The sequence below is a fragment of the Microtus ochrogaster genome, unplaced genomic scaffold, assembly GCF_000317375.1.
Source record: "Microtus ochrogaster isolate Prairie Vole_2 unplaced genomic scaffold, MicOch1.0 UNK111, whole genome shotgun sequence".
NCBI classification, from domain to species: Eukaryota; Metazoa; Chordata; class Mammalia; order Rodentia; family Cricetidae; genus Microtus; species Microtus ochrogaster.
The window spans coordinates 916,109-929,138 of record NW_004949209.1 but is presented as its reverse complement, the minus strand read 5'-3'; the positions used below and the strand labels follow the sequence as shown (position 1 = coordinate 929,138).

Here is a 13,030-nt window from a genome sequence, read left to right as displayed (position 1 = left end):
AACACATGTCTGCCTGCACACTGTCATGTCCCACCAATGGACTAAACGTCTGAACCTAAGCAGGCCACCAAAATGAAACATTTTCCTTTATAAGAGTTGCTGTGGTCATGGTGTCTCTTCACAACAATGGAAACCCTAAGACAACTGGCATACCATTCTATATACCTGCAATAGTTCAATCCCACTATAGAACAAAATAAAACTCTGGTGAGGACACTTGAGAAAATTCTGGTAAAGGCTTAGGTAAAACACCCTTAGCCCAACTTAGAAATCTCATTTGTTTCTATTCTATAAACAAATTCTATAAAGCAGGGATGGCCTTAGTCAATCACCCAGCAAACTGTAACCATTCAATAGATGCTATTGTTGTGGCCCACACAAGAGCTATTGTTAAGTGTTTCTACTGTAAAGATGCTGTGACTGAGGCTTTGCTCACTGTGTTGTTAGAGTATTCAACCCAGCTTCCTTCTGCACAATCAGTTCCAGGGCTGCCTTTCGTTCAGCAATCCAAACAAATTTCCCTTCTGTAAAGACTTCCTGAGTTTGATTGACTCTCTCTCACATTAACATTTTCTAATATAAAATCATGTCTTCCTTTTTTTCCAAGGTGACTTTATTTTTTACAGGACTCAAGCAAACTGTAGTCCAAGAGAAATTACAATGAAAAACTAACAAATATTCTCTCTATTGTTTGGAACTCTTTCATCCATCATCATCATTTTATTTATTTAGTATATGTCAACGTGGCACAAGCTAGAGTCATCAAAGCAGAGGGAGCCTCATTGAGAAAATGTCTCCTCCATAAGGTTTAGTTAAAGGCAAGGCTTTGGGGCATTTTCTTAGTGACCGATGGGAGAGGGGCTACACATTATAGGTATGGCTAGGGCAGGTGGTCCTAGGTTTTATGAGAAAGCAGGGTGAACAAGCCATGAGGAACAAGCCAGTAAGCAGCCCAACTCCATGGCACCTATACATCACCTCCTGCCTTGAAATAAACCCTTTCCTCCCCAAGCTGCTTTTGGTCATAGTGTTTCATCACAGCAGTAGTATCACTGACTAGGACAGTGTGTGTGTGTGTGTGTGAGAGAGAGAGAGAGAGAGAGAGAGAGAGAGAGAGAGAGAGAAAATGTGACTTATTGGGTCAGAGGACAACTTTCAGGGTCAGGTCCCACTTTCCACTATGTAGATCCCGGGGACCAAACTTAGGTTTTGTCAGGTTTGGCCACAAACCATCTCATTGGCCCCATCATTTTCAGTCTTCAAAAAGAATATTTATTTTTATATGTTTAAGTGTTTGCCTATATGTATGTATGAGCAATATGTGCATGCTCTTAACTATTGAGCCATCTCTCCAGGTCCATCCTTTTTATTTTTTATGCTTACTAACAAGTCTTTTAATAATTTGGGCCAAGAATTTTGTTGATCTAATTTATGTCTTAATTTTTTTCTCTTAACATAATGGTCTCAATAGGTAATAATGACATATATTCCTTTGTGCATCTTACAATAAGATGTATGTCAAGGTGGCCCAGCAAGTAAAAAAGCTTGCCACTAAGTTTGACAACCTATGCTCAGTAAGTTTGACAACACACATGGTAAAAAAAAAAAAAAAGACTCCCACAAGATGTCATCTGATCTCTATGCATTAACACACACACACATACATACATACATGCACACACACACACACACACACACACACACATAGAGAGAGTACAAAGTATTAGAATACTTAAAGTGCCTCCAAAATGAAAGGAAGATAAAACAAATGTAACTAGAAATTATAGGCAACATTAAAAAAAAAGCCTGTTTTGTCTGTTTGTTTTTTTAATGTGCTTAATACTGGATTCAACATGCTATCTGACAACTGACTGTGAACTTAAGTTAGTAAAGTAAGCTGTTGATCCTAGAATAGAGGGTTTGTTAATATCAATTATATTACTGAAAATCAAAACACAGGACTGGAGTGGTTAAGAGCACTGACTGTTCTACCAAAGGATCTAGGTTCAATTCCCAGCACCCACATGGCAACTCATAATTGTCTGTAAGACCCAGAAAACAGGATGCTCTCTTCTAACCCCTGTAGATATCAGACATGCATATGGTGTATAGATATACCACACATATTAGATTTAAAAAATTTTAAATCTCAAAAAAATAAAGCTAATAAATGAATTTAAAAGGTATAGGTAATCAGTAGTGGGTAATTCTGGCTGTTGTACATATATATTTAAATACTTAATTATGTCAGTAAGAACCCAAACCATTAGACAGAAGGGGAAAAAAACTAAAAACATGTTCAAAAGACATGAAAATAAAATAAAAATTTCAAAATTGTGATTAATATAAAATGCTTAAAATACAAAGAACAAGCCCTCATAATATGTATAATTACCACAAATATGAAAGAGTTAAGTTCATTTGTTTAAAGGTAAAGCCTCACTGGATGGTGGTAGTGCATGCCTTTACTGCCAGCACTTGGGAGCAGAGACAGGAAGATCTCTGTGAGTTTAAAGCCAGCCTAGTCTACAGAGCTAATTCCAGGACAATTAGGACTGTTACACAGAGAAACCCTGTCTCAAAAAAAAAAAAAAAAACAAAGAAATCATTTGATAAGTTATAAACTGTATAAATATAAACAACAAATTTTCTGGGTCAAAAACATCATCATTATAAATGACAAAGCTAGTAAATAAAACTGCCTTAATTACCAAAATTGCAAGACTAGGAAATAGTATAAAGCACTAAAATAAAACATATTGAGATTCAGCTAAGCTAGTGCTCAAAGATAAATTTATAGTGTAATTATTTCGAACAATCAAGATATAAAATAGACAACTCAGGAAGGCAAATAAACTAAAGGCAACAGAAAGAATGAATCAGTAAAGTACTAACAAAAACCAATTTTAAAAAATTTAAAGTTACATTTTGTGAGTATGTGAGGTTGTTCATTTGTCACAGCAGTCAGAGGACAACATGTGGCAATCAGTTCTCTCCTATCAGGTGGATTCAAAGGACCAAACTCAGGGTGTTGAGCTTAGTAGCTAGCACCTTTATCTACTGAGCCATCTTACTAGGTCCAGAAATCAATGATTATAAAGTGAACTGACAGGCTTGATTATATTACAGCAAAACAACCAGTTAACATATTTTTAAGGGAAATGAAAAAAAACTTTTCTAAAAATTACTCTCAAGGGCAGGGTATTTGGCTCAAATGGCAGAGGACTTGCCTAACATGCATAAAGCTACCCTGGGCTTGATTCTCAGCAGGAGGATCAGAAATTCAAGGTCATCCTTGGCTACATATCAAGTCTGAGGCCAGTCTGGGATACTCAAGATCCTATTTCAAAAAAATAACATTAAATTTAAAAATAAGTTTAAAACAAAACAAAACCCTCAACCCTGTAGCTAGTTGAAAGACTAGAGAAGGGAATGTTTAATACCAACAAAGAAATGGGAAAAGTAAACAGGTGAACTAATTAGCATAGAAGAAACAGAAAATTATGAACATACCCATTAGGACTGGGTCATTTATCTACACCACTGTGTTTTTTGTTTGTGTGCCTTATACTACTTTAAGAAACATGCATCTGTCTTTTTATGGTCCCAGAGCACAGTAAAAGAATACCAATATAATACTACTGTCAGACACCATGGAAATGTACAGCATATGGCAACTGATTTCAGATGTCAACCCACCAGAGGAGTGATTCTGATGGAGGTTAATCCTGTCCAGGCAAGGCCTGCAGGACCATCAACTCTGGAAACTGTTGCTCACTTTTGCTAAAGCAGCCTGGTGTCCCCTTAATACCTGCATTGTAGTGTGCAATCTCATGTGACATGTATATGTAATCTCATGATTACAACTCAATCTTACGGGCACATATATCTGTGGATTGTCAGGAAGATGACTTTTCATTTAGCTGTATAGTTCTGGTCTATAGAAAATGTGCTGGGGCATGCTTTATAACTAGATCTATTTGCCTGTTGAAGATTGTAGACTCTACAAAAAAAAAAAGCTTGTGGGCTGGAGAGATGGCTCAGCGGTTAAGAGCATTGCCTGCTCTACCAAAGGTCCTGAGTTCAATTCCCAGCAACCACATGGTGGCTCACAACCATCTGTAATGGGGTCTGGTGCCCTCTTCTGGCCTGCAGGCATACACACAGACAGAATATTGTATACATAATAAATAAATATTAAAAAAAAAAAGCTTGTTTTGTTCCTTTTTGCTCAGGCTAACTGCACATAATTAGCTCACTTAGTTCAAAAGTAGACTAAAGGCTTTTTGTAAATAGATCATGAGTTTAAAACCTTACAGCTATGCACAAAGTCAGAGTCACAGATGTCCAACTAAGGTTACTACATAAAGCACCTTAAGAAAAGCATGCCAATTCTTTGCTTGCCAGTCTGCTGACAATAGACCTATGTCTCAAAGTTTGTCACTGGGCACTGTGCCTTATACCCCTCACCCCCACCCCTGGTCTAGGGTGTGCTCACAGTCTTACTCCTGTAACCTTGGGTTACCATGGCAAAGGCTCAGTTCCTTATCTTTTTACCCTAGGGATGTGCTTTTGACTAATGAGAGTTAACTCTTGTAATTTTTTTTTTAATCGCTTCAAAGCTCCTGTAGGGAGAAGCAGCTAGGGGAAGCTAGGAGAGATTAAAAAGAAGATAGGAGAGGCAGAATAGAAAAAAAGACACTGATTTGGAAAAGCACAGAGTGTGAGAGTTCATACATTTGCCCCAGATATCCTACGAAAAAGATTCATTTCACTTGTTGTAGCATCCAATCTGAATCCTGAAGAGAATCTTGGGGCTCTTACAGATCTCAAGAAATAATTTTAGGGCACCTTTGAGGGTTCCTACTCAATTTTGAACACTATCACTATAGAAAAATCCATGCATAAAATGTAATTGAATATATAGTCCTAGAATTCAAAACAGACTGAACTAAAAATATAAAGTTTAAGATTCAACATATACAGAAAAAGAAGTCCTAAAGAGTTATAAAATGAAAACGGTATGGTACAGAAAAGAGATTTATGAATCAAAGAGAAGAAATCACAAGAACAAGTTAAGTCAAAGGCAGAAGGTCAGAGGCTGTTTGTTTCAGTAGATATGGTTGCTCAAACAGGATAGCTTCCTCAGTTAATCCCAAGCTCTCTAGATCTAACTAATAAGCAAAGCAGGTCCAACAGATGACCTCCTTGATGGGATGCAAATGAACTTCATGTCCCCTATGGTGCTGCTGTGAGTGAGGTGTGTATTAATTTACTCTGCAAAAACTTCCTACACTTGCTTGGTCTTATCCTGCCCCAGACACTTTCACAACACCCTAAGCCTATCACCTACCTACCTGCCTCCAGTCATATCTATCATAAAACCCTTTTCAGAATGAATCTAACTCATTGAAATGAATCCTCTCCATCATTTTTCCAAATCCATATACTGTTATGTCCATAATACAGTTCCTTTCTTTTCCACTGTACCAAATGCTAGCAGTTCTCAAAATGAGTTATCATGGTCGTCCATGCAATTTTTTCTGCCCAAAATACTTTGACAGTTTCCTTAAAGATCTCTGCCCATTATGCCTAGAAAACAATTCATCAATGCCCTCTACAGCAGCCTTCTAACTATTTCCTAGGACCAAAAGTTTTACTCTCCGCCATTCAGACAAATCCTGAGACTGCAGTACATATATAGTCTGCAAGTGCTGGTTACTGAATCCTCTTTCAATAAAATGTTCAAGATCCAGCATAATGAGGTACAGGATCCATAGAGTACCATGAAATAGCTCTGAAACCACATGATGATCAAGAGGAAAAAGATGATGAAGTTCACTAGTTTGCTGAACAAATCAATCATATAAAATCTAAAGTCATATGTAGAAAACAAGTTCACTCACTCAATGTAAATAACACGAAAAATACAGAAAGGTCCCCTAATTAGCTTAAAAAAAAAACCACAAAACAAAACCTAAGCCGGGTAGTGGTGGGAGTTAGTTGACATGATCATTTTATTGTACACATGTATAAAATTATCAGAAATTTGAAAAAAAAATATTAAAATACAACTGTGGCACACACCTTTAATCCTAGCACTTGGGAGGCAGAGGCAGGAATATCTGGGAGTTTGAGGCCAGCCTGGTCTATAGAGCTAGTTCTAGGACAGCTAGGCTATTATACTAAGAAACCCTATCTCAAACCAAAAAGAAAAAAAAAATCTTAAAATACAGTTGTTCAAATGATATATTTTTACATACTATTTGTAAATATTCTTTAAAAGTTTTATACAGAATAGGGGCTGGGAATGTGGCTCAGTTGGCAGAAAGATTGTCTAACATACATAAAGCCTGGGTTTGATTCCTGGCATAGTATAAACTAGATGTAGGTGGCTCACATCTATAATCTGTAATCCCAACGGTGAGGTGAGACAAGAGACTCAAAAGTTCAAGGTCCTTCTCAGCTACGTAGTTTAAGGCCAGCTTGGGCTATGTGAAACTCTGTGTCAGGAAAACAAGATCATTGCAGATATAAGAAAGTTAATACATAACAAAACAGCATATCCAAAATTTAGCTGTCAGACAATACCACATGGGTCCTCCCTAGTGTAAAAGCAATTCCAATACAAAACAGTGTCCCCTTAAAATCCTAACCACTCAAAGTCAATTATTCTAGCTGTTTCCCTACTCTGTGTTCTTCACAAGGAGACATTGCTCTTCCTCTCATCTCTCCAACCTCCCGAGAGCCACAACCTCAGCACAGACTTTCATATGACATGTACCCAATGAGAACATCAACACTTATCAGACAAGTATCCACAACAAAACTTTTCAGTAAAAGGGGTTTCCAACTTCTGTTGCTTTTCCACTTTGTATCTTTTAGTAAGGTATCAAGGGAAAGCATTTGAACAGTTTATTGCCTCAGAAGTACTATGGTATCTTAACTTCCATTTTCGAGACAGCAAGACAGGGAAAGAAGCCAATTAGTTGAACAATAAGAATAATAAATAGCTTTTACCAATATAAATGAGTTTATAAATCAAATTTACCGAAAGCATGAAAAACACTATACTGGCATAAACAACACTGTCCTGCAGATACTTCCCCAGCATAACAAAAATTTCATATTCTGCAGTAACCAGCCAATTTTGAAATGCTGAATGCAAAAAAAAAAAAAAAAGTCTTTAAACTGGAAAGCCCTAAGATAAAATGCTAATATTTTTACTGATAAGTATTGTTTTAAGGTTTTAAGAGTTAGTCTAGGAACTAGCTCCCTGTCAATCCACTAACTCCTACTAATTAGCTCTTACTAAGTAGTACGACTTGAAAATATTTAAAAGTTTATTTTATGTAGGCATGAGCAAACCTTAATATTTCTGCTGAGAAGTCCCTAGGGGCCCGACCAGTGTTGTGGTGGTGGCACATGCCTAATCCTAGCATTCGGGAGGCAGAGGCAGGTGGATCTCTGAATTTGAGGCTAGCCTGGTCTACAGAATGAGTTTCAGGACAGCCAGGGCTACAAAGAGAAACCCTGTCTCAAAAAACTGAAGGAATAAGAACAGAAAAGTCCCCAAAGAAAAATATCAAACAGCAAGATAACATAAAGTACCAGTTCAAAATTAAATAGCAAATAAAAAATACTAAATTGAGTTCACTTAGTTTTAATTTATCTCACAAATTCTAGAGAACAGCTCTGCTCCCTAAACAGACTCTACCTACTTTCCTACTCAAGGCCTCCCCCCAATTCCTTAAGTAGCAGATTCTTGACAGCTCTGCTGTGGGTGGCCTTATTAGCCAAACACAGGATGAAACTTCTCTTGACAGAAGGCTAGCTCTGTCTACTCTAAAATACAGGGGCTTCATTGGACATGAAACTTGTTTACAGTGTTCACAATATACACTACCGCTGAATCTTGTCCAAATATGTAAGATTCAGAAAAAAGATAATAAAAGATCTACTTCTCACCCAGAGGCACACCCTAGAGAAGAAAAGGGCCACATTGTCCTTCTTAAGTTCCAACAGCTCTCTCCAAATTTGTTAGAACTAATTTAACTACATGAGGTTCTTCAGCCTCATAGACATACTTCTTATCAAAATTTATGCTTTTGAAACAGAATACACATGTCCAAGCAAGTCTGGAAAACTGTTCTACAACATACTATAGATCAACACCAACAGAGCTCTAACTTCTTTTCTGACTCAAAAATAAAGTGACAATACCTAAAATTTCAGCTAGAAGTTAATAGAAAATACCTAGTGAATAATTAATGCTACAGAATGCTTAAGTTTCCACGATCTTTAGGACCATAGGCAAAATTTTCTAACAGAAATCTGGATCAAAAGTGGGTTATCTAAACAAACAAACAAAGTCAAATAAGAAATAAGGTTTAAAAGCGTATAATTTAACCAGATAAAATTGTTCCAGTTTTAAAACAGACATATATTTTAAGTAAAAAGGATCTGTTCTTTTCCTCCTCTATCCCCACCTTCCCTGATATAAGGAAAAGATGAATGCACCGTTTCAGTTTCATGAAAGCCTAATTTAAAAAAACATTCAACACAACCACGTAACTCAGACCTGGAAGTCAAAGCTAACATCTGATTCTGTTTCCCTTTGAGTATATATTTTCCTCTTCTGTGTATGTGTGTCTGTGGGGCCTGGTGCTCCTAATCAGATATTCTCCCATCTGTAGATTGACTTCAGGCATGGCTCTCTCGATACATGGCATTTTTTCCCTCATGGCCACAATCCTAGATCTCAGACTAGAACTCTATATAACGTGAGAAATACAGCAAGCACTAATCCAACAATAACTAATAAGCATGTACAGTTAACGCATGTGAATTACTAACAAAAATTCAAAGTTAAACAGGTAAACAAGAATGGGCAAATCATTAAAAATTAGTACAGTAAATATTAGTAAAATCAAGAAGGGCCTGGAGAGATGGTTCAAGGGTTATGAGCACTGACTGCACTTCCAGAGGACCTGAGTTCAATTCCCAACACCTACATGGAAGCTCACAACTGTCTTTAACTCCAAGATCTGATACCCTCACACAGACATATATGCAGGCAAAATATCAATGCACACAAAAATAATTTTTAAAAAAGGCAAGAAAATTCTAATCTTAACCTACTAATTTTAGATTGACTCTTTTACTGAGTGTGTGTGTGTGTGTGTGTGTGTGTGTGTGTGTGTGTGTGTGTGTGTGTGGTCCTGTCTGCCCGTCCATCCAAGAGACCAGAAGATGTCAGATCTTCTGAGGCTGGATTTAGAGGCAGTATAGGTGCTAGAAAATTAAATCCAATCCTCTGTAAGAGCTGTCAGGATCTTAACCTCACCATCTCTCCAGCCTGCCTTGGCTACCACGCCCCACGCCCACCCCCAAGTGTTAAAGATGATACAACTCATGCCTAAAGGTAAACAGAATACACAATACACTATGATTTACCTTGAATGGATTGGGCTCTACTTTAATGGAAGAAAAAAGCAAATCATTATCTGGGTAGGAAGGCCCAGAAACTGCTGCAGTTAACTCCTACCATGTTATTTCAAAAAGCTGAAAGATGGCTAGGACTATCTAACCCAATGTATGTCTGTTTTCATCATAATTCCATACTATTGAGGTATTATTACCAGAGGTATTATTCCCATTTTATTTTTTTATTATTATTTTTTTTTTTTTTTTTTTTTTTTTTGGTTTTTCGAGATAGGGTTTCTCTGTGGTTTTGGAGCCTGTCCTGGAACTAGCTCTTGTAGACCAGGCTGGTCTCGACCTCACAGAGATCTGCCTGTCTCTGCCTCCCAAGTGCTGGGATTAAAGGCGTGCGCCACCACTGCCCGGCATTACAGATAAAAGGACAGAGACACAGAAGAAAGCTGTGCATGCAAAAGCATCTAGTAAAATGCTAAATAGAGCTAGGTTAAATCAGTGTGATCCCAAAACAATTGTCATTTTTAGTGTACAACACTAACTTTCATCTTAATTTGAAATTAAGAGTATAGCCATTCCCCTACTATAAAGAGAGCCAAACTCTCTAACAGGGGAATGGCTAATAATGGACTAACCACTTTAAAAATGATTTCATCTCAATTAAAATAAGACATTAATGTGGGCTCAATGAGTTAACATTAATGGAAAAACGAAGGAAAACAAACCAAGATCTGCATTCACTTCTGACAGGGATGAGCCACAGTTGTAGATTTTAGCTCAAAGTGTTGCTCTCTAAAAACCCAAATTTTCTACCCAAATACCTGAATGCACAATACCTATCCAACACTCTGCCTCTAGGCCCCACAGCTTCTAATCCACTACCTTTTCATTCTACAACACAAACATTGTCTGGATTATCAAGGAACTTGTCCAAAACCACAGAAATAAAGACTGCAAAGATGACAGTCATTCCCAGTTACTGTCTTTAGCAGTGATTCAAAGCTCTCAGTCTTTGGCCATCCCAGTAATATTTCCCTTAGGACACAGCAGAACAAGGGCTCTTATTCAGAATACAATCTAAAACATAAATGATCCTTTTATCAGAATTAAAGGACAGTAAGTGTACATATTAATACAGGTGAAATGTTTTGGTGTGTGTCTTTTTGGAGGACTTATAACTGATACAGCTACTCTTACTAACTCATCTTAATTCTTCTCCAAAAGCTTAAAAGAGAAAGTCCCTGGATTGTTCATTTTGAAACAGAAGTCCTAATCATTTGCTTTAGTCCTCAGCATTTCTGTGAAAGTACCGTGTACATTAATCGAAGCTGACGTGTGTAAGTCATCTTCCCTCCTTCGTAAGGGGAAAAGAAAAATGGGGATTCTGAAAAATCAAACAAAATTGTTTTCTTAACTATTTTCCATGAAAGTAGGTGGCTATTTTTTTTTTCTATCTTGTTAGTACAGAATTACAAATCTTATTTGCTACACAACTCAAAGCGTCTCTCACAGGACGAAGAGAATCTGCCACTAGGAGGTTCTTAATCAGCATCATCTGTGTTCTGTTTCAAACGTCAGCACACATATTGGTCTCCAAATTATCTCACAAAGTAGAACAATGGTACACAAAACAATAAGCCAGACTAATCTCACCACTACTCTAATTCTCCTAGGGATTAATCTCCCACCTAAGTAATAGAATGAACTGCAGCTATGTGTACCAGATTCTCTGGAGTATCACATCAGCTGCAAACAACTTCCATTTACCCAACAGCCTCAATCACCTACACCATATTACATGCTTGAAGCCACAGCTTTCTGATGTTTGTTTACTACTCTGAGCACTACAAAATCACTTAAGTCCCTGAACTTTGTTCAGCATGAGGTCTGATCTTTGAGAGAGAAGAACAAATGGCATCTCTAAAATGAAAACTAAATGCATCATACGACACAGCAGTACCTCCTCAAGTACATACCCAAAGAGACAAAGGCAGCACCTTGACTCCAGGCCCACTGCAGACTTACTTACATTAGCAAAGATATGGCAAAACACGAATGCGTCAGTAGACAAACTGTAGCATACACCTGTGTATGAGCACACAGAGACAGATGGGAAGACACACACACACACACACACACACACACACACACTGGAATGTTCTTCAGCATCAAAAAAGGATTCCTTGACATTCAAAAGAGGTAACATGAAGACTTCTCACCAGAGGATCTCACAATGTAGCTCTGACTGGCCTCAAACTCACTATTTAAACCAGGTTGGCCTTGCTCTCAGAGCTCCTCCTGCCTCGGTCTCTGGGATTAAAGGTATGTGCCATCACAGAGCAGCTCAGCAGCTACTACTACTGTTATACCTGGCATTTCTTCTCTTTACCCTATATTGTTTATCATCCCTCTCTGGTCTTCCTTCTCTGTGATCACGACGTCTCTAGGCTGGTATGCCGTCAATCCCCTTTATATCCCAACGCAGAGACAAATATTCCATCCTTATTACCAGTTTTGTCTACCAATCTCCTCTGTCCAGAAATGTATTTGTCTTAGCACTCTTAAAATCTCCACTCATGTTTCAGCCAGTTTTCCACACATAGAGGTTAACAGTTTGAAACCATGAAAGACGCTGGACATGGTGGCACATGTCTACCATTCAGAGCTCCTAGTTCCAGCCTAGCCTATGATACAGAAACAACCCTGTCTCAAAACAAAATAAATAAGCCATGCCACTTTGTTTAAGTTCTTTATTAGTGGCTCCCAGCTGCCTATTAAACTCCAAGTTCCTTGGTATGTTCACATATGAATGCGTAACATTTACATAATACACTCATAAAGCTCACTGTGACTTGATTCCCACCTGCATCCCAGCACTGGGGCTATAAAAGCAAGCTGTCATGCTCAGTACTTTACACGGGTCCTTGAGGTTCAATACAGGTCTGACTTACCTCCCAGTCAGAGACTAGAAGTTCTCCAGAAACTACCAGGTGGGGTAAGGACAGGACACTTATGGGAGCCCTGAAGCCGAACAGAATAGGACATTTCTCCTTTCCCAGGAGGTGTTTAACCTAAACTCATGGCTGAATCTACATATGCATATTTCTTGGATTCTGTTGAATCTTTTCCATAAATCAACACTGGTATTGCAAAGTGTCAAAACACTAAGGATTTCTCTCCATCTTTTTTCAAAACTGTAAATAAATCCTCAAATTCCTGTCTCTCAAATTTTCCTTAGGTTCATGTAAACACTTTCTTCAGTAAAATAGAGGGTTTATCTGTTATTTACTCTTATACAAGAAACTCTAATAGATGTCAGCTTAAATAGTGTTAACCTCATAACCATAACACACACTTCTGACACAGCTAAAACCCCAATTTGGTATGCTGGAGCCAATTAAGTTCAGTCTCTGAGTCGTACGACTTTCACTACTAAGTACTCAGGGCTGGGTAGCTGAAGGACTCCTGGCTCAACGACTGCTGGGTTAGCAACATATTACTTAAATGGTGATACAGGAACAGACGTCACTACTATGTCTTTACAACATAGTACTTAAATGGTGATACAGGAACAGACGTCACTACTATGTCT

At 37.9% G+C, this 13,030-nt stretch overlaps 1 protein-coding gene across 8 annotated transcripts in view; it reads right to left on the bottom strand.

Annotated features, from left to right (window-relative positions):
* Positions 1–13,030, bottom strand: part of Tnrc6a (trinucleotide repeat containing 6A) — a 170,611-nt gene that overhangs the window by 40,865 nt on the left and 116,716 nt on the right. The window lies entirely within an intron of this gene.